Source organism: Cervus canadensis, chromosome 19, assembly GCF_019320065.1.
Source record: "Cervus canadensis isolate Bull #8, Minnesota chromosome 19, ASM1932006v1, whole genome shotgun sequence".
Taxonomy (NCBI): Eukaryota; Metazoa; Chordata; class Mammalia; order Artiodactyla; family Cervidae; genus Cervus; species Cervus canadensis.
Genome location: NC_057404.1, coordinates 52,755,970 through 52,780,369, shown reverse-complemented (window position 1 = coordinate 52,780,369; position 24,400 = coordinate 52,755,970).

The window sequence follows — 24,400 nt, the reverse complement described above, 5'->3', positions numbered from 1 at the left end:
TGCGCCTTAGCCGTATACTGAACTTCTCCTCAAGGTGCTTTAGAATCAGTGTCATTGTTTTAGTGGAAGAGGGTGAGGTAGGGCTTCCTATTCCTCCATCTTGCTGACATCACTCTCCAAAGTTGATTTCAGGATCAAATATTTCAGTCTTGTCAGATATGGTATTTTTAACTGAGCTGCTTTGACTCTGTTTAACATATGCTTCCTTCATATTCGCCAAAATGTGGTATAGAGAATTTGGGGATCTTTTCTATGGCTCTTTTCTACCTGAGATTCCCTAGCTACTTACCCAGAAGTTTCTCTCAGCTCAAGTTTCTGATTCCTCAGGCATGAATAAACGCATATTTTCCACCAGTACAAACACCCCAGATGTCACACTAGAGTGTGACTGGCAAAAGGCTAAAAACTGTGAAAGCAAGAACTCACTGAATAAGATTTGCTCCTCTGAGTGTGTATGCTCAACAAGAATTTGCTTGCTGTGTTTTACTCTCTAGATCCTCCAGGTTTTCCTTATGTCTAGATTTTATAACTGTTTTCCTCAGAGAAAACAGTTCTGTAGGAACTTAGTCATTAGTAGAAGTGGAACCTTGTTTTTGTGTTTTGACTACATAGAGTTTTTACTTTCTTTCTAAACCATACTGAATTTTCGGTTCTGAGAAAATGTGAGTAAGAACTGAACTCTTTTAGGAGAGTATATGTTATTTAATATTGCATTCCTAGTATTTAGTGCTATGCCCAAAATATTGTAATTTTTGTAAAGCCTATAATAAATGTCAATATAGTAATATATAAAATAATGATAAATAATAAGTTATAATAAATAACACTATAAGTAATAATACGCAAAAGTCAGTTCAGTAATATTGGGGGCTTCCCTGATAGCTCAGTTGGTAAAGAATCTACCTGCAATGCAAGAGACCTCAGTTTGATTCCTGGGTCGGGAATATCTGCTGGAGAACTGGATAGGCTAACCACTCCAGTATTCTTGGGCTTTCCTTGTGGCTCAGCTGGTAAAAAATCCACCTGTAACGAGGATAGACCTGGGTTCAATCCCTGGGTTGGGAAGATCCTCTAGAGAAGAGAAAGTCTACCCACTCCAGTATTCTGGCTTGGAGAATTCGCAGAGTCCGAGAGTACTAAGTGACTTTCACTTTTCACATTTTTAGTAATACTGCAATGGAATATTTATGGTGACAGTTTATAAGAAAGAGATGCTTTCTCTTATAGGGTACAATTCATAAAGATGACTGTGGTTACATATCCAATGTATGTTCTATGAAACACCAGTTAAAAAAGTTCTTTGAAAGCAAAAATAAAAACCATTCATGATGAAATGCTACATTATATATTTTTTCACTTGGAGATGTTCAGTGTAATTAAAATATTTAATAAAATTATTTTATATGTTATGGAAATTAATCTATTTTCACTGTCTATCCCATTATACTGCTTTAATCTTTATTGTAGTATTAATGAGGTTTAGTCTCCTAGTGATATATTAAGTGAGAATCTCCATGAATTTGTTTCTTCTCTCTTTAAAAATGTAAAAGCCATGATAGGAAGATTCCCTGTAACTTTTGACTGCTCTATCCCACTCCTAGGAAAGTACTTGGCACAAAGGAGCAATAAGTGAATGGTAATATCCCTTGTGCATTCATTCAGAAAACACTTGTTAAATACCAATTAGATGTGAAGCTTCATTTTAAGCTCTGGGTATAGAGAGGAAGAATAAAATACTGATCTTCCCTGATGGAGTTTATATTATTGATCATTTCTGAAGAAATAGAGATAGTAAATATATCATCTATAAAGAGTATAAAATTATTCTGCATTATTGTCATCACATGTGGCTAAATTCAAAGACAAGCTCCAATTTATATAATACATTAAAAATCAGTCTTTTCTGCAAAATAAAAAGTCAATTAAAAGAAAATATACTTGAATAACTTTAAAACTTGACTATTCTTTTATTCATTTTAATATAAAGCTGTGTAGACAACATTACCTTGTAATCATTATTTTAATGAGAAAAGGTTGGAGTGGTGCCCACTTGAGTCCTTTAATGAGTAAAGTACTGTGAAGAATTTGTACTTTTTTGATTCCTTTTTGTGGATTTCATTATCAAATGTGCTCTGTGATATAGACAGACTTATATTATTAAAATTACTCTCATAAGAGAAACAATACTTAGAGAAATTGCTATTTATTTATTTATTTTTCAAAACAAAGAGAAAATCTTGAGTATCCTCATTCGTTGCTAATTTAGCAAAGAGCCACCACATATGAATTTAATTAAGAACTGCCTTTGCCCAATTTGCCACTCAATGAGCTATAACAGGTTTGGAAGAACTACTGCCGGTTTTCTGAGTTAGTGCAATATTTAAATTAATGACATTCATGGATAATATATGAAACTTCTAAATTGGGTTTACATGAGGAAATGTTACCTAATATGATTTTGTAGTCAGAAGAAAATTTGTCTCTATATTCTCTTCTTTGAAGAAATATAGACTGCAATACATACAAAGTAATGCAAATTTTATAACCACATTGATTCATATGTTCCTGTTTCTCATAAATGTCAAATATCGATTGGGTCTTCCTGATATCATACTTTGATGATATTCCTTCGTCTAATGAATTTCCCATAAAATGTCTGTCTGAAGTTATGCTGCTCTATAAGCCTATCCCTTTGCTGTAAACTCAGTGCGTAGCTGAACTCTACACTGGACTATCTCATTCTAAGCAAAGCATACAATCTCTTTGCATTACTTTTTCATTTATAATAAAATTAAAAGTATATATATTAAATTATTTGATAATATAGCAGCATACAGCACATCATAGCAGTCGTTTAAATAATATTCAAATATATACATTTAATAGCCCACTTATATATATATTTATATATTTAGAGTCCATTTTATATATATATCAGTTCAGTTCAGTCGCTAAGTCGTGTCCGACTGTCTGTGACCCCATGAACTGCAGCACACCAGGCCTCCCTGTCCATCACCAACTCCGGGAGTTCACTCACACTCATGCCCATCGTGCATATATAAATATACAATTTAATAGTGCTGGGCATAGTCGCTCAGTCTGACTCTTTGTCGTGTCTGACTCTTTGTGGACCCGTGGACTTTAACCTGCCAGGCTCCTCTCTTCATGGGCATTCTCCAGGCAAGAATTCTGGAGTGGGTTGTCATGCCCTCCTCCACGCGATCTTCCCAACCCAGGGATGGAACCCAGGTCTCCTGCACTGCAGGCAGATTCTTTACCATCTAAGCCACCAGGGAAGCCTAGGAGTACTGGAGTGGGTAGCCTATCCCTTCTCCAAGGGATCTTCCCAACCCAGGAATCCAACCGGAGTCTCCTGCATTGCAGGCAGATTCTTTACCAACTGAGTTACCAGGGAAGCCCTTAATAGTCCAGTAGAATTCAACAGTGTGTTTTTTAATATATATACATTTTTTCCCACCTGACAATCCTCAAATTATTTAAAGCATCAGTTATTAATAAAATGCAGACTAAATAATGTTGGTCATGGTATCTTCTATCTAACCATGATGGAATCAATTGAATAGGCTTTCCTTGGAAAATATATTTGTTATATTTTTGATGGTGTCTTTGATTTCTACTTCTCTTGTGGCTCAGCTGGTAAAGAATCCGCCTGCAATGCAGGAGACCCAGGTTCGATCCCTGGATTGGGAAGATCCCCGGAGAAGGGAAAGGCTACCCACTCCAGTATTCTGGCCTGGAGAATTCCATGGACTAGTCCATGGATCACAAAGAGCTGGACACGACTGAGCGACTATTTCTTATTTCTTTCTTGATCTTTACAAGTTCTTGAGTGAAATACCACATTATTTTCTTTTCTTAAATTTTTTTATTGGTTTCTGCTACACATCAACATGAATCAGCCATAGGAATACATGTGTCTCCTCCCTCTTGAACCTACCTCCCACTTCCCACCTTATCCCATCCCCCTACGTTGTCACAGAGCATGGGGCTTGAGCTCCCTGCATCATACAGCAAATTCCCACTGGCTATCTATTTTACATGTATTAATGTGTATGTTTCAATGTTACTCTCTCAATTTATCCCACCCTCTCCTTCCCCCACTGCATTCACAACTCTGTTCTCTAAGTCTGTGTCTTCATTGCTACTCTGCAAATAGATTGATTAGTACCATCTTTCTAGATTCCATATACATTCCATTAATATGTGATATTTGTTTTTCTCTTTCTGACTTACTTTATTTTGCATAACAGACTCTAAGTTCATCTACCTCATTAGAATGACTCAAATGTGTTCCTTTTTATGTCTGAGTAATATTCCATTGAATACATGTACCACAATTTCTTTATCTGTTCATTTATTGATGGACATCTAGGTTACTTCCATGTCCTAGCTAGTGTAAATGGTACTTCAATGAACATTGGGCTACAAGTGTCTTTTTCAATTATTATTTCCTCTAGGTATATGTCCAATAGTAAGATTGTTGGGTCATAATATAGTTTTATTCCTAGGTTTTCAAGGAACCTTCATACTGTTCTCCATAATGGCTGTATCAGTTTACATTCCTACCAACAGTGCAAGAGGGTCCCTTTTCTCCACACCCTCTGCAGCACTTACTGGTTGTAGATTTTTTAATGATATAAAAGGAAACATGTTCAGAGAGTAAAAATTTTGAGACATAAATTATTAGGTAAAACACTTTTCTACATTTATTAGCAATCTGTTAACTTGTGAATTCAGTATTTACTTTCTTCCATATAAAGTAATATATGATAATTATATCTGATTTAAATGCAATGAGTATCCATTTATATGTCAATGGGTTTTGGGTGAATAGATAAAGAGGATATGATATATATGTGCAATGGAATATTACTCAGCCGTATATAAAAGAATGAAATAATGCCATTTGCAGCAGCATACTTGGACCTAGAGATTATCATACTAAGAGAAGAAAGCTAAACAAGGAAAAATAAATATTATATGATATCACTTACATGTGAAATCTAAAAAAATGATGCAAATGAACACTTACAGAACAGAAATAGACTCACAAACATAAAAAACAATTTTATGGTTACCAAAGGGGAATGTAAGGAATAAATTAGAAGTTTGGAATTAGCACACACTACTATATACAAAATCAATAACCAATAAGGACCTACTTTATAGCCCAGGAAAGTATATTGAATATTTTGTGATAACCTATAACGGAAAAGGATCTGAAAAAAAAATAGATATGCATATATATGCATACACATATATAAATTGAACAAGTATATAAATATATGTAAATAAACATATATATAAGTGAACCAATTTTCTGTACAACTGAACCAAACACAACAGTGTAAATCAACTACACTTTTATTTTTAAAAAGGGATAACTATAATAAATAATAAAACAATACAGAACTTTTTTCCAGTCGAAACCTAGTGTGAATATACTGAAAATTATTCACCAATCATGTGATTAAAATAATAAATTATAAACTCATGTGAACATTAACTGATTTACAATTATGTAAATTCAAGTAAATGACTAAAGGATACAATATTTGTTATCTTTTGAATTACTCAGATTAATTATTAAAACATAGTAGTCAATTGAGTGCTAGACATGCTTCAGGGATACCTGTATTCCGATCCATGATATGTATGGCTATTTCTTTAGATTTATAATGTTTGAATTTTACAATAATATTATTAAGATGATAGGAGTTAATACTGGGAAAGTATTATCAGTGATAAAGCTTTATTTCATTATTTTAAATAGTTTACTGTCCTGTTAAATAATATAATCATTCTAACAAAGAAAAATAAACATTTCATTATTTGGTTATGACAGACATATTTTGTAGGTTCTATAAGCAGATCTATATATAGTCAAAATTTAATAAGTACATTGCATTACAAAGTATGTCAGAGATGAAATTTCTGGGCCCTTTAAAAAGTGGTCATGTAATACCAATACCCAACTTTGAGAATATTAATTTTTATATTATTTCAAAAAAAGTTATTATTCCAACTTAAATTTGTCATAAAAATCAAATAAGAGCCTAATTCTCTGAGGAGCACCAGGCTTCTCCAAGGAAAAGACCGTGAAACATTGCAACAGCAGAAAAATTATCCAGATGCATCATACTGCAAAGTTTCTCTATTTTCTCATATTCTAGGTAAAATAAGCATTAAATCTATAACTTATTTTTAATATGTAAAGAATTTTAGTAAAAGATGAAGATCATCTAAGAAAATCTGAAAACAAGGCAACACTAACAACCTAGATAAGGCAAAATTTGAGGTAAATATATGTTAGAATTTTTAATGTTATAAGATTAATTATGTAAAAACATTAGTATGTATTTGTATGAGGTGAAATATTTGACAACTGCCAAAATGTGAAGCTTAAAATCATGATGAATGGTATCAGTCTGCCATCTGTGTGATGTAAATCTTCTATTTCCCATGAATCTTTCATGATTAACCAAAGCATTTGGAATTGTAATAGACATGGTTTTGCAATTATATATGTTTTATAAGCCATGATAATTGTATTATTTTTATTCTAATTTCACACAGAAAATACAAGTTTACATTTGCATTTAGATGGCAAATTTCATGCAAAAATGGTTCAATTATTTTAGTATAATTTGTATTGAAAAAATAAGACTGAAGTGTAAGCTTTTCTTTTTTGTTTTTTTATTTTTACAGTTTTATAATTCTATATTTGTCTTTGTTCTTTTGTTCATTACTTTGTTACCCATAAATATTTAAACCAACCAGAATTGAATATTAAAAAGTCATAATAAAATCACATATCTTCCCTAGCATATTACTTTTTTCCCAACCTTGAAGTTTGTTAATAAGCACAATCTGAGATAATGATAAAATATTAAGTGGTAGTCACCTTACCATTGATATTAAGAATTGAAAAGAACAAAAAGACTTTAGTAATTCATCCTACTCTTTATATCATCTGCCATTTCTGAACTAATATATTTCTTTTATTATATGTCAATAGACCATTTGTTTTTCAGTTCAGATATAGAAACCAATTGTGTTCCTTAGAGAATCAAGTTCTTATTCAATAATTAGGACAAATTTCAGTTGGAGTAATAATTTTCCTTGAAATAATGTAACAAGAAATATTATAAAATTTGGGTATTGAATGACTTTTTAATAGGACCCAGAAATCTCATCTCTGATATATTTTGTAATATAATGTCCTTATAAAGTGTTTGGCTATATACAGATCTTAGTACGTTTCATACATTTTATGGACAGAGACATGGTGCAAAAAGGAGGAAACTGTGAAAAGAGATGTGTCCTTATTTTGATACCACTTAATGTTCTCACATGCTTTAAAATATTTTCTTAAATGCTTCAGAATACCAGCTAAAATATCATGTTTCTTTTAAACAACTTATCATTTTGATTTTTTAATGGCTCATATATAGACCCATGTCACACTCTTAATAGTTCAAGGATAAAATATAATCAACAATATCCAAGAATAAACTGTATTATAAAAACCTTTTAGGCAAGAAGAGGAGATTATCCTGTTATCTGCCTACTGTAATGAATAGAGATTGCCCATCATTACTTAAAGCCTCCTTTCTTCTACCAATAATATCCTTAATTTCATTGGCGGAATCACCCCCCTCCTTATTGTGCTTTAGTAGTCAGAGAAATTCACAGGAAGACTGTGTTTTTACTAGGGCATAGCATCACCCTACTCACACATATAGTTCTAGGGATAGATGTTTAAAACATTTTGAGTTAAAGAAACAAATATTTTGAACAACACATAGTATTTAAAAAATGTTACTTTGCTCCTTAATAGGAGATGTAGTACAGTCTACATTTCTCTAAATTAAATAACATGTCTGTTTTTGCCAGCAAAGATGACTCAGAATTGAAGCACACTACAAAAATCAAGATTGAGTTTATTGCTAGGAAATGGAGCAGAAATGCTGATGATATTGTGAACTTTTTGATCAAATGGCACTCAAAATGAGAAGCATTCCAGAACTTCTCTTCAAGTGGGGTTAAGTTGCTGTACTTCTTGTGCATTGTCTGAGGTCAATACTCTGACATTCCTGAACTAGAGAAAAGATGCCAATAGAAGAGAATTTACAACAGTGACAGGGTGATGTTGTGTTGGCATCTTGTAAAGGTGAACTGGTAAATATAATTTCTACAGACAGTCAAAGTAAGTTAAATGAGAAGAAAGTCTTGTCAAATAATGTTATTTGTATTCCAATAAAATAAAATGTATTCCAATATAATAGAAAGATACAAATTGTGCCTAAAACATTAATATCAGAGTAGAAGTTAAGGACTTCCCTGATGGTCTGTTGATCAAGAATCCGCCTTGCAGTGCAGAGTTCTATCACCAGTCTGGGAAGACTCCACATGCCGTGGGGCAGCGAAGCCTGTGTGCCACAATGAAAGATCCTCCATGACACAAATAAGACCCAACACAGAAAATAAACAAAAATTAAAATAAATAAATAAATAAATAAATAAAAATTCCAGCATTCTGGGGGGAAAAAAGTAGAAATTAAGGCTAAAAGCATTATAAAGCAAGGAAAATAAAATTACAATGGTTTTGTAAAATAGAAACAATAAAATACAGAAAGCAAAAAATTCTTTCAGAACAAAATATGATGAAAACAAGTTTAGCAGGAAAAAAGTGAAGTAGAAAAAATAATATTCTTTATCCTTATATTCAACCAATATACTGCTTTTCCTATATCATTGAAATTGTACCTACATTTTGCACTAAATATGTAGAGAATAAAAGTCAAATAAGACTACTTAAGAATAATTTTTAAGAAACTTAAAACTGAAATCATATATTATCTAGAAATAATAAGAATAATACTTCTTAAGTACTTTCAGTTCAGTTCAGTTGCTCAGTCGTGTCCGACTCTTTGCGGCCCCATGAACTGCAGCACGCCAGGCCTCCCTGTCCATCACCAACTCCCGGAGTCCACCCAAACCCATGTGCTTCGAGTCGGTGATGCCATCCAACCATCTCATTCTCTGTCATCCCCTTCTCTTCCTGCCCTCAATCGTTCCCAGCATCAGGGTCTTTTCAGATGAGTCGGCTCTTCAGTATACCGTTAAAATATGTGTAGAGATTTAGATGTTTTTATTGAAAATGTAATGTCAAATTAAAAAACAATTCAACTTAATAAATTAAAATATAAAACAAAATAATTAATAAGCACATAGAATTTAATAAAAAAGATGAAATTAATAGGGAATGTACCAAATGAAATGAGCAATAAATATAAATATAGTATTTTTTTAATTGAGTACCAAGCATCAGATTGATGATGCTGTTGAGTGATTGTCTAGCTATGCCCAACCTAGTGTATCTATTTGTGGGATAATGAGAATTCAGGGGATCATTTGTGTTGTGCTAATTCTTTGAACTTATTTTACTTATAACGCTTATTTAGTATTTATATCACATGACATTAGTCATTTGTGTATTCGTGCTGGCTTTGTAAAATTCAACTGTAACAATCAAATATAATAATTCATAGGCTTAATTAAAAATAAATACTTATTTCTCTAACATGTGACATTTCAAATGGCATGTGACTCTGGTTCACATGTTTATTTATGGACCAAAATCTCATCTGTCTTTCCACCGGCTTCTCAATGTTTCATTTTTATGTATGAAGCTGTTTTGTGGGTACTTCCATGTTCTAGTTTGTGGAAAGGGAAAGAACAAACGTGAAAATATTGGGGTTTTTTTGTTTTCTAGGCCCAGTGTAGAAGTATACATCTCTTCTCATTTAACATTGGGAAGAACTAAATCAAATATCTACACTTAGCTTTCATAAGAGCTGGAAAATTCACAGCCCATCAACCCATCCCTGCTGCAACTCTAACCAGGAAAGTGGTAGAGAATGAATCTTGATAAGCTCCCAGCCATCTTACCAAAGCAGTCATAGAAATGTTGCAGATTCTGAACGTTTCTAATTCTTAGAGTAGATAAGTTTATGTGATCTCTTTATTATTTATTTTAAAATATGTAAAATTAATATTTGCATAAATTTTAAAATTCAGAAAGTAATATGTTCTCCCATTGACATTGTTTAATTTTTGGGAGATAAGAAAATGCACAGTAGAAAAAAGTTGACAACAATTTACAGAAGCTTAAGTTGAAACATAGTTTAATTTTTAAATGGATATATGTATTCAAATTCATTAGAACTGAGTTCACCATACCCTATGAACTGCTATAGAACATGAAAAAAACTTCAAATTTCCTTTCTGTCCAGAAAAATACACGATTATTTTAATACTTACAAGTGAGAGAGGCAGTCAAATTCCTTATTTGCTATTAGTGGTGTATGGTTTATATAACTGGTCCTCCTATGGTTAGAAAAACAGTTGTTTTTCTAAATGTTTAGTTGTTTTAAAAAAATGTTCATGCATTTCAAGAACATATTCTGCACTAAATAAGGGTGAACATTTAAAAATTAAAGGAAAGCGGTGTAAATACATGTAATCTTATAGAAGCAATTCTCAATTCATGCTCATAAATTAAAAATCAAACTAGCCACTTTCTATTATCCACATTTTTTAAAGTGATGTTTACCATCAGGAGACGGCAACACTTCACTTAGAGTGTTACTTCCTAACATTCCACATCTGCAGCTCAATTTTTCTTTTTCAGATCTGCAGTCTCAGAGTACGTCTTTCTCCAAAGAGACCTCTAGTTCTTTCCCAAGATTCACAAGACTTTTTCTGCTATTCAAAATGCCAAACAACCAGGTGTCAAGTTGGTCAGCTAGAGCAATGAGTCAATGTGAAAGTAACAATCAGGCCTTTATTCACTTACTACAACAGTGTAAGCAAGAAGGAAAAAAAGCAAGGGACCACCTGCCCAATGTTCAATTTCCCCTCACAGAGTGGCACCAGGTAAGGGTCATGTGGATGCAACACAGATATAAGGTGTCTTCTTTTTGCCAGGGAGCCCCCAAAAGGGTTGATTACCTGCTTATGGACCTGTTTGTCTTGGAAAGGCTAGGAATAGAACGCTAGTGAATCAAAATATGGAAAAATCCCTTAGCCAGTTCCTCTGATATAGCCTCTGAATAGAGGTTCCAGGATCAAGTGCTTGGGTATGGCTGGTCTGGGGTTGGAGTGAGGTGCTGAATCTCAACTCTAATGCCCTGCAGAAAACTACAAGCCATTGTTGTGCACCAAATCTCACGTGAGGTGGGCAGCTTCAAACTGTGATTACCGATGGTTGAGCCTGAAATATCACCCAAGGATTTTGTCATAGAGCAGACTCCTCAAAATAACAACTAGGATTCTCTTAAACATGGATGTCATCCCTCCTGATTGGCTTTGTGATTTGTGCATTTATATCTTGGTTTTTATCACAGAAACTTTGATTGGTAGGAAGTTTTATTGTTTATCCACATCTGGTTCTCCTTTTTTTCCAGGAAAACTGGAGTATTATGCTTGTTTGGCCCCCGGAAGTTAGGCAGAACTATATCTGGTTTTAGAAAAGTGATGGGTATCAGTTCTGGACCAACATATTTGTCAGTTAAAACTATCTAGTGTTTTCCTTCCTTACTGGGCAGATAAAGATTCCAGATGGTATAGCTAGAGGACATTGGGGCATAGTTTAAATGTTTATCCCCTGGTTATAGTTGATTAAAATTTGCACTCAGCATTATGTTCAAAATTAAGCATTGTTTTCACATCACATTTGCTCTTTTACACTCTATTTAAATGAGAAAAAAATTTAATTTCTATTTCTCCCTCTTATATCACATATTTCCTCAAGAATCATTGTCTTTATTAGGAGATGTTGTTACTAATGAAATGTTTTAAAATCATTATTACTGTCTCCTCTAATATGTTGGGAATCAGTTTTATATATCATTTATTAAAAAAGGTGATTTGTTGTCATTGATTCAAGAATGTCTTAGAATTATATACAATATAATGATTCAGTTCAGCTCAGTTCAGTTCAGTTGCTCAGTCGTGTCCGACTCTTTGCGACCCCATGAATCGCAGAACGCCAGGCCTCCCTGTCCATCACCAACTCCTGGAGTTTACTCAAACTCATGCCCATCGAGTCAGTGATGCCATTCAGCCATCTCATCCTCTGTCATCCCTTTCTCTTCCTGCCCCCAACCCCTCCCAGCATCAGGGTCTTTTCCAATGAGTCAACTCTTCGCATGAGGTGGCCAAAGTATTGGAATTTAAATATAATGATTAGAACTGACCAAATTAAGTCTTGAAGTGATTTAAGAAAAACAAGTAGTTGAAGAAATGGTTAGCAAAATATATATGGACATAGGAAGTGGGAGAATTGAAATGGAGCCAACTAAATAAGTAGATTTGATCTATGTGGAAAAGATTAAATTGAGAAGTAGTTATTTTGATTCTGGAGAGCCACCAGTAAGTCCACTTAAAGGCATATGAAAAACTGTATGGACTATTTAAGGTATAGATAATCATGAAATGAATTCACTTTGAAAAAGAAATATAATTAATGTGCCCTGCATTACTATGTAAAGTACAAAATTTTGAATTAATGAAACATACATTAGAAGATTGTATTTTACCTTTAACATGATTTTTAACTTTGTAATATTCTCTTTGAAAAAGAGACATGATGGAATTTATCAAAACAACATAGTATCAATAATGATATAGCAATGATGATGAATGTATTTTAGAAAATTGATAATTATCAGAATAGTTAATAAATAGGAGTGGCATTGATGAATTCAAATTTATATTCATTAGCAGCATAATTAATCCTGAATAGATAACTTTAAGTCAGCTTAATTCAGGTTATTTAACTAAAAGCCTTTAACTGAAATATCTCTATACGTAGCCATAATATCTTCCAGTTACTGGAGTAAATTTAGTGTTAAATTAAATTCTTGTATGAATTTATATGGGATAAAAGCAATTTGAATCAAAGTATATTTTGACATTTCATAAAATGACAAAATTAAATATAATGAAACATCAAGATTCTTTTTTTATATTGTTTATTATTTCAATCTGCAGTAAGCATAACAAAACTAGATAAGAGTTTGGTACTCTCATGTTCTGAACCATAAATGCTCATGTATATATGTTTTGGAAAGTTTTTTGTCACTTTATTTTTTTAATTGAAGGATAATTGCTTTATAGAATGTTGTGGTTTTCTCTCAAACATCAACAAGAATCAGCTGTAGGTACACCCATGTAGAAAATTATTTCAAGATGTCTGTTCTGAAAAATGTTTTAACTAACACATTAGAGGAATGCAAGGAAAGAAATATTTGTTATTTTTAAATGAGGTATTTTTAACATCTAAAGACAAATATAATGTTTAAAGTATAATTAATGAAGTAAAAAGAGCAGTAACTTTCTTTTCAATATCGTTACTGCTTATGAATTAATGCTATTTTATACATTTCATAACATTTTCAAATGAAATAATGTATCTAAAATGTTTAAAAATCTAGTAATATTATGCATAAAAACCAGGCTAACTTGAAATTTTTCCCATTGGGTATTCATTATTTACGAGGGCCAAACAAATCTGCAGCAAGAGCAGAAAACACCTTAGGAGGATACATTTTTCCCCAGAGGCGTCATCATGATAAAAACCCAGTAACAGAAATGTCCCTAGCAACATCAGTCTAGGTCATTTTTCTAATCCTCATGAATGACAAATTCAGCAACTTTCACCAATGGGACGTGTACTAGAGGGAAATATTGAAAGGAAAAGTGAAAACAGGAATCATCATTGAATTTTCACTAACTTTTTTTCTACGATTTGGATGAAAACTAAATGGGAACTTTGTAAAATAGGTTATTCGTGCCAAAGATTTTTTTTTTGAGATAACTTTAGTTCTATCTTTATTCTTCATTTATATATAATTTTTATATACTTTATGGATTAATTTGCTGGATAATGTTTATGCTGTTTTTAATGTGAACTAGAAAAATGGAAAGAATGGGAAAGGCATGCCAGCAGGAGGGCAAAGATATCTATTTCCACACGAACATTATTGGCATTGACCCTATAAACCATAAAGAGAAGTGTCAACAACAGATGCCCTTGAAATGTCTCTGGCACAGGGTCATCACTAATAAGCTCTGCAATAATAAGACAAATCTATATGTCAATATATCAAAAAATCTACTATAAAATGTTTATCAAGAATAAAATTTCTTGCAACATTTGTTGATAAAAACTCCATCAACCATGATTGTTTTACTTCCCTTGTAGGAGTGTGGTATTTTATAAGAGAATTAAATATTTTACAAGTAAAATAAAATATTGTGACACTTTGCAAGCATATCTTTATTTTGAACACTTATTTTTTAAAAAAGTTTTTAATTGTAAAGGTATACTTTCTTTCGTTATAATTGGAGTAGAGAATTGCTACTGGCATGTAGTGGCCTAGCGGTGTTAGTGTTAGTTGCTCAGTTGTGTCTGGCTCTTTGTGACCCCACTGACCCTCCAGGCTCCTCTGTCCATGGAGTTCTCCAGGCAAGAATACTGATGTGGGTTGCAATTCCCTTCTTCAAGGGATCTTCCTTACCCATGGACTGAACCTGTTGGCATATTTTTACCAACTAAGCCACCACCAGGGAGAGAGGCATACTGTTGAGCATCCTATGTTATACAGAGCAGATTCAGTAGCAAGGAATTACCTCATCAAAAGAGTGATATGGTGGACAAACTTTAACTCTTGTTGACTTTGACTTAACACTTCATTTTTCACATGCTTGTGTTCTATCATTAAGAGATTCAGTAAAATCGTTTAGGTATCTATGTTTATATTCAATCTATGGTTTAATAATGTACCCTGTAAATAATTGCATACTATATAAAGCAGTCCTCATTTGTATATGATTTAGCAGTACCTTTTGCAAACATGTTATGAATAAGGATTATATTTGTGACCTGCTTATCACCTGTCATACTAAGAGTAATGCTCAGTTTGTTGTGTTTTTCTTTTTCCTTTGTTATTCCATTTTTATCCTCAAGTTTCATGAATACCACAGACTTTCATGACAGTAAATACTCTAAAGTCTTAGGAAGATATATTTGTGTTGTGAAAAATAGTGACTGTGTAAGTATTTAGCTCACAGACAGTGCTTTCTCAAACTCTGTGAGCATCTTAGTCTCACTTGCCAACAAGGGAGAAACACACCTAACCTCACACTGAGTCACCAGGAAAACCAGGTATCCATTTGCAGCAGTGAAAGAAATTTAAAAATACAAATTAAGGAAATTTTAATAATGGGCCGCTATCCTGTTTTGTGTTAAGACAAACTCTATAGCCTTACATCTTTGTGGACAAATAAAGCCTGGTTTTTCACAGTCATCTTGTTGAAAATGAAGACAACTTTAGAATATTCCTATTGGTGACATCCGTGGCAAATCAGTCTGCCATCAAGCCATCCAGAGACTAACCCTTCCGTATTTCCCAAAGCATTTTATTACCCTAAGTCCTTTGTATTTTCTGGACTAAGACATGAGGCATGGCAGCCTCTGAAAGACAAAAGACTTTATCTGAATTTCAAAGGTCTGAAGTTTTCAAGCCTCAGATTTGCTAAATCTCCTTACTCCATAAATGAGCATTACTGGACAAAGACTTCTGTTGCAAAACTTAAGACAGGATAGTATTTTGAGGTCCTAACAAAATCAAGATCAAGGGAAAGTTTCCTTTTTAACATTTCTTGAAAATGTATGTAGACAGAGGATAGTACCAGATGAAAAGGAAAGTATTAGAGGATAGGTGACAGATAAGCCTCATAAAAGATGTTTGCAGTGAATATTTAAAGTTTGAATCCTTTTTTTTTTAATCTCTTGCCTCTGTTCATGAATGCATTTACTCAGCAAATATATTGTGGTGTCATTCTGGGTAATAGTCACTCAAAAGCAAATTTCGCATAAAAACACAAAAAAATACAAGCAAGATGAAAATGCAGTGATACTGAAGCATGGCCTTCTGTTCATTATCCTTTGAATAAGAATTTATTTCTAGTGTACCTTTAACTATGTATTAAATAAATTTTTTTCTTGACAACAAATGCTATATTTGGGTATATTATCTGAATTTACTTTAAAGAATGTTTTAAATAATCAATATTATATATTTTGGAAATGTCGAATCTAAAAAAAAAAAAAACAACTCATGACTGTTTCTTCTAAATGTGATAAAGCTATCAGTAGTTGTTTTTATTTTTTTATCTCCTTACAGAGAGTTAGAATTTTCTTTTTGTCTACACATCTACTTTGAACTAGTGCGGTGAAACTAAACAAGTAATCAAATTTTTTTAATATATAGAATAATTCAGTTACCCAAGCTTCAAAGAGTACATACATTTATCCTCTATTCAAGGATAGAATAATAAAACTCATACAATTTGAGCGCTCTGTCCAAAAGTCTTCTGTAAGGCTTATTCCCAATGATCAACAGCTTGTTTTTCCTCTCATAAATATTTTTGAAGAATCATTTAAGACTTGATAATAAAGAAGTAAGTTTTTGAAGCAATAAAATTTATGTCCTGATATTTGCTTTTGTATAAAAGAAGAACTTCATCTTGACTCAATAGATTAATTTAGTAGCTTTCAGGCTGGAATTCATCCTCTATAATATCCTTTATCTTATAATCAGTAGGAAGTGGCTGTTCAGACATTATACTTAAGATTTCAAGCAGAGATATAAAGGGTAGAAGATATGAAAATAGAAAAGCTTCTTTGAGTGGTTATTAAACAATGAGTATTTACAATGTGCATATGCAAGCAGGTATAGTAAAAATATGTAACTAGTTACATTGTTGAGCTTCTTCCATAACATAGATAATATGAAGCCAGTGTAATATTTCAAGCTTCCCCCATGGCTCAGATGGTAAAGATACTGCCTGCAGGGAATGAGACCAGAGTTTGATCCCTGGGTTGGGAAGATCCTCTGGAGAAGGGAATGGCAACCCATGTATCCTTGCCTGGAAAATTCATGGACAGTGGAGCCTGGAGGGTTACAGTGCGTGGGGTTGCAAAGAGTTGGACATGACTGAATGACTAACGCTAGAGTAACACTAGAATTAGAACCTCGGGCTTCTTCTATAGACTGATAATATGAAGTCAATTGTAATATTCCGAGAACAATGTTGAGGGTTGAATTCAATACTGAACAATCTCTGTAAATGCTAAGAACTTATTAATATAGTCACGTTTGCAAAATATCAATTTTTCTTAAATAGTCCTCCTCCATTCTATTTACTCCTTTATAATGTGACTTTGCAGTTTGTCCCCTAGACAAAGACAGTACTTCCTTGCCTCTTAACTTTGGGTTAATCATAAGGCTTGGTTTGGCTGACAGGATGTCATACCAGGCTTAATTTGTAAACAGAGGCTCGAAATATGCTTCTTTCTCTGGTTCCATCTTATAATAAAAACTTATTCTTGTCTGGTCAGTTATCAAAAATACATAAGTATATAAAAGACTCATAAAGCAGATCTGGGTCCAACCTAGACCAGCCCACAATAAATGGAAACTCAGATGTATGAAAGTAATGATTATTGTTTTAAGCTAATGGGATTTGCACTGGTTTGTTACACAACGTTATTGTTACAAATAGAGCTAATGTTTTCTGTCTTTATCTTATTAATAAGAGTGAAAATAGAGAATTCTTTTACAAGAGTAAGAATATAAGAATTAAAGAACCTGCAAGTAATTAAAACACAGTCCATTGACTCATTACTAGAATCCTTCAGCTGTATTTTGTCCTGTTAACCTATCTTAATGGTTCTTAATAGTTTTTGACCCATAGTCATTAAGTCACTGTGATGTTTTCATGATGAATATCAATTTGTTGAGAATGACACTGAATAGCCAGTCTATCATGGTTAGTCTCTAGCTCTAATTTTCAGGTAGGTCCTCTTGTCATGTCAAGGAAAATAGTAAAATGATACTGTTCAAATTTTAAAACTGGAAAAAACAGTCATGTACATCTGAGACATATATTGATACAAAGCAAATGTATCCAGTATGAAGGCTTGGTAATTATAAGGGTCATAATAAAAGCATGTTAGTGGGTTAACAGATGTACAAGTTATATAAGAAATGAGATGAAGTTACCTTATCCCTAAAGTATTAAAATCGATAATGTAATTAAGTATAATTTTTAAATGTTTCTAAAAATAAAAAGTGAAGTTGATCAAGAGCACAAAAGCTAACAGAAGAGGCTTGGTGATTAATTACCATCAGATGTTCTTGCCTCTCCTTGGCTAAAAACTAAACACTCTCCGACATAAATCACAGCAAGATCCTCTATGACCCACCTCCCAGAATATTGGAAATAAAAGCAAAACTAAACAAATGGGACCTAATGAAACTTAAAAGCTTTTGCACTACAAAGGAAACTATAAGTAAGGTGAAAAGACAGCCCTCAGATGGGAGAAAATAATAGCAAATGAAGAAACAGACAAAGGATTAATCTCAAAAATATACAAGCAACTCCTGCAGCTCAATTCCAGAAAAATAAATGACCCAATCAAAAAATGGGCCAAAGAACTAAACAGACATTTCTCCAAAGAAGACATACAGATGGCTAACAAACACATGAAAAGATGCTCAACATCACTCATTATTAGAGAAATGCAAATCAAAACCACAATGAGGTACCATTACACGCCAGTCAGGATGGCTGCTATCCAAAAGTCTACAAGCAATAAATGCTGGAGAGGGTGTGGAGAAAAGGGAACCCTCTTACACTGTTGGTGGGAATGCAAACTAGTACAGCCACTATGGAGAACAGTGTGGAGATTTCTTAAAAAACTGGAAATAGAACTGCCATATGACCCAGCAATCCCACTTCTGGGCATACACACTGAGGAAACCAGATCTGAAAGAGACACGTGCACCCCAATGTTCATCGCAGCACTGTTTATAATAGCCAGGACATGGAAGCAACCTAGATGCCCATCAGCAGATGAATGGATAAGGAAGCTGTGGTACATATACACCATGGAATATTACTCAGCCATTAAAAGAATTCATTTGAACCAGTCCTAATGAGATGGATGAAACTGGAGCCCCTTATACAGAGTGAAGTAAGCCAGAAAGATAAAGAACATTACAGCATACTAACACATATATATGGAATTTAGAAAGATGGTAACGATAACCCTATATGCAAAACAGAAAAAGAGACACAGAAATAAGAAAGACTTTTGAACTCTGTGGGAGAATGTGAGGGTGGGATATTTCAAAAGAACAGCATGTATACTATCTATGGTGAAACAGATCACCAGCCCAGGTGGGATGCATGAGACAAGTGCTTGGGCCTGGTGCACTGGGAAGACCCAGAGGAATCGAGTGGAGAGGGAGGTGGGAGGGGGGATCGGGATGGGGAATGCGTGTAAATCTATGGCTGATTCATATCAATGTATGACAAAACTCACTGAAATGTTGTGAAGTAATTAGCCTCCAACTAATAAAAAAAATAAAAAATTTAAAAAAAAAGATTAAAAAAATTATAGTAAATTACTAGTAATGAAAATAAAAAAGAGCTGTCCATGAAAAAAATAAAAAATAAAAAAAATAAAATGCACTCTCATTTCCATTGCTTTTTAGGCAGCTTGAACTTTAGAGTTGAAGAGATTCTATCTAGGGTAATTCAAAGTGTAAGTCTTAATTTGAAAATAGTAATGTGCGTGCATGCTCAGTCATGCCTGACTCTCTGCAACCCCATAGACTGTAAGCCTCCAGGCTCCTCTGTCCATGGAGTTTTCCAGGGAAGAATACTAGAGTGGGTTTCCATTTCCTACTTCAGGGGATCTCCCAACCCAGGGATTGAACCCATATCTCTCTCTCTTTAATTTGATTCTTTTAACATATCCTTTATAATTAAAAAATGTTTTTACATCAGTTGTCATTGCTGCTGCTGCCTTGCTGCTAAGTCACTTCAGTCGTGTCTGACTCTGTGCGACCCCATAGACGGCAGCCCACCAGGCTCCTCTGTCCCTGGGATTCTCCAGGCAAGAACACTGGAGTGGGTTGCCATTTCCTGCTCCTAGTTGTCATTATCTGCTCTAATTATTTTGTCTCTTTCTTCATGATTTTTACCTTTCTGGAATTTTAACCTGTTTTATGATATTTCTTCCATTTAATCTTTCATGTAAGAGTTTATCTATCCAATAGAGAAAATTCTTTCAGTTTATCTCCTGATTATTTTCAGGAGATATGTATTTTTTAAATTCCACAAACTGTTTTGTGCTATAACAGTACTCCCTGACAATATTGAATGTTACCGTTTATGTGAAATCCTAGAAAACAGCCGAGGTTAAGAAATCTTCTCACCCTTTGTGTCCTAAAAAAGGGTTTGCTGCAAAGGACTTACATCCCTGTATAACTTCAATAAAATTCATGGACACCTCCATGTGTACTTACAACAAGACCAGACAGAGATCCTTCAAATTCTCATTCTTTGTCTCATGAATGATAGGCTAATCAATTGGAACAAAACACTTTATAAACAAACTCTGATTAATTTTCTCTCCTTTCCAAAGATACCTGAACTTTAACCCACCTTCAGCCTGAACCAGCTCGGCCTCCCCTGCCCTCCTCAGCCTCCCCTGAGAATAAGCTTGTGTTCAGATAAAACATTCTCCGATCTTCTGCCCAGTCATGCCACTTCCATCCATCCCACTTGCCCATACTTGCTTCCTTTTAACCTTGTTTAGTTCACTCTGTAAAAGTAAAACCCTTGAGACACTCGTTGATATTATGATCAGAATATTCTCCTTATTACAATAGCGCCACTCCCATGTTGAAATAGTCCCTTTCTTCTTCTTGGAATATACTTTCAAGTAAAGTCTCTCTTTACTAAGTTTTCTCTGGTTTTCATTTTGCACCCCAAAAGCCGTCTGTCTTTCTCTTTCCTCTCACTGTTGTTCAGACTGCCACTCCTCTCTTCCAAAAATTCTAATCTACAATGACTTATCTGTTTGGATGTTCAGTGTGTTTTTCTTTCTTTTTCTTTTTCTGGCTACTAGAACAATAGGTATATATTGTCAGAGGATTTTTGACTACTACTTAGAGCGTGGGTTCGGGTACTAACTTAAGTGGACCCCAACTTCTGCTTTATTGACTACACCAAAGCCTTTGACTGTATGGATCACAGTAAACTGTGGAAAATTCTTCAAGAGATGGGAATACCAGACCACCTGACCTGCCTCCTGATAATCTGTATGCAGATCAAGAAGCAACAGTAAGAACTGGACATGGAGCAACAGACTGGTTCCAAATAGGGAAAGGAGTATGTCAAGGCTGTGTATTGTCACCCTGCTTATTTAACTTATATGCAGAGTACATCATGAGAAATGCTGGGCTGGATAAAGCACAAGCTGGAATCAAGATTGCTGGGAGAAATATCAATAACCTCAGATATGCACATGACACCACGCTTATGGAAGACGGTACAGAAGAACTAAAGAGCCTTTTGATGAAAGTGAAAGAGGAGAGTGAAAAAGTTGGCTTAAAGCTCAACATTCAGAAAACTAAGATCATGCCATCTGGTCCCATCACTTCATGGCAAATAGACGGGGAAACAGTGGAAACAGTGATGGACTTTACTTTTTGGGGTTCCAAAATCACTGAAGGTGGTGATTGCAGCCATAAAATTAAAAGATGCTTGCTCCTTGGAAGAAAAGTTATGACCAACCTAGACAGCATATTAAAAAGCAGAGATATTACTTTGCCAAGAAAGATCCATCTAGTCAAGGCTATAGTTTTACCAGTAGTCATGTATGGATGCAAGAGCTGGACTATAAAGAAAGCTGAGCATGAAAATTGATGCTTTTGAACTGTGGTGTTGGAGAAGATTCTAGAGAGTCCCTTGGACTGCAAGGAGATGAAACCAGTCCATCCTAAAGGGAATCAGTCCTTAATATTAATTGGAAGGACTGGTGCTGAAGTGGAAACTCCAATACTTTGGCCACCTGATGTGAAGAACTGACTCATTTGAAAAGACCCTGATGCTGGGAAAGATTGAAGGCAGGAGGAGAAGGAGGTGATAGAGGGTGAGATGGTTGGATGGCATCACCGACTCAATGGACATGAGTCTGAGTGAGCTCCGAGCGTTGGTGATGGACAGGGAGGCCTGGTTCTACAGTCCGTGGTGTCGCAGAGAGTCGGACACGACTGAGCGACTGAACTGAACTGAAGAATGGTAGGAATTATATCTCCTCTCTGTTTGCTAGAGCCAGGAATTTTTAGTTCCCTTGTTCAGAAAGTAAGAGAGTTTTTCTCCTCCTAATGTTGGCTAGAAACTTTACAGCTTTCCTAGCTTTTTGAGTTTGAAGAGGCTTCTGTCCATCTGATTTACTAATTTTCAACTTCTTGAGATTCAAGGAGAATGTCGTCTTTCTACACGTCATAAATCTGTTCAAGGCAATGATTCTCCAAAATCTCTGTTCATGAATACATGCCCTGGGATATTCTGCTTGTGGTCTCCCAGATATCATTTGACCAGAGGTAAAAACATCGTGTAACTATTTTCATTTCTTTGGACCACACATTTTTACCCTAAATCTCAGACCTTAAATCTATCTGATTACAGAGACACTAGTGGTTGGTACAGAGTTAAGGAGCACACTTAGTAGAAACGCTTCGTACTGTCATTTCCCATGATTTTTCACAGTAACCTTCTGTAGTGTTAATAGTTTTTCCGGTCTTGTATCAGTGCTATGCAATTTTGGTGTTCCCCAAGATACGGAAATATTTCTAATTTTTTGAGGAAAAAGAGAGCTTGAATATGATCTCAGAAAGACCATTAAAGGCAAAAATGTGGGGACTCAGATGGCATAAAAAGAGGAGAAGATCCAATATTCTTTGTAATGCTGGCAGTTATCCAAGCCAATGAACTTAGGTATTTGCTATAGCCAGGGCAAAAACAAGCAATCCTTCAGCTATAGAAGCAATTGACAAAGTGATATCACTGCCTTAAGTAAGAAAAATGACCCTTTCCCAAGCATGTAGCATCGAAAATGCTGTTGCTGATATTTATGGAGAATGCCCAAAGAAATATAGCTTTCTACATCACTTCTACTGAACATGTCTAGAAGAATTTATTTATGTGTACTTGTGATCACACATCAAAAAAAAGAAGTAAATGTTTCTGATGCAATAAAAACTAGCCAAATACTTTAATACTACCAAATATGTCAAGCTATTGGGAAACAACTGACTTTTGATTTCTGATTCTGTTGCACTCATAATTAAAATAAATATAAGTACAAAATTTGCAAATTTATGTAGTACACTTACACCAACTAAAAATTGCTAAATCGCAACAGGATTCATAACAGAGAGTGGAGAGTTTAGGTAAGAGCAGTCTATGAAATTATCTTTTATTATAATCAAACCTTATAAAATGGCAAAAAAATAAATAATATCTTCAGTCAGTATAGAAGAAAATCAATAAAGTTGGCCAAAAAAAATAAAAAAGGAGAAGTACAATTGATGCTGAAATAAAATCAACATTATCAACCAGTCCTTAGCATAAAGCTAATGCATTAAGAACTTGAAGAATCTAACTCTTTGTTGAATGTATGGTAAAATTTGCTGGAAATTATCTAGGGACCATCAACATTTGGTTCCCCAGATAAAATAGTCTTGGACCAATATTGATGAGTTTTCTTTTGATAAGTATATATTTACAACTGATATAAAAAAGAGTATAAAATCTTGATGCAGCATGCTAAGAAAAACTTTATTTGTACTCTATCTACTACTGACTCAATCGAATACTTTCTAATTTGTGTTGAATTTAATAGAAAATAATATTTGTTGCCCCTGTTTGGATGATGGAACTATTTTGGCTAATTATATCAATTGAGATGCTAAAGTAGGGACCATTCAACATAAGTGTTAAATCAACTTTTAGACATTTAGTTTTCATTCATATTGATGAATGAAAATTGGTAGATCATTTAAAACCAATTAATTCAGAAATCAAGGACAAAATATATTGAAGAGAACACTGACAGTAAGGAAATTGAGCACAAAATTATTTCAATTAAAAAGATTTCTGTGCCACAGAAATAAAAAGAAAATAATATGCTTAATTCTATAACAACTTTGAAATAAAAATACATTTTTACAAAAAGTTTTTAAAAAATCAACTTAAAAGTGTGAGTGGGAATGAATAGATCAATAATAGTTGTAGAAAATTTTAATTGCTAAAGAATTATTTTCAAGAAAGTGACTGAATCCAGATGAATGCAATTCATTAATTTATTCAAAACCTATGTATTACTCTCCTGCTCTGTGCCAGGCACTGAATTAGGTGCCAGATACTCAGTGGTGAACAAAACTAG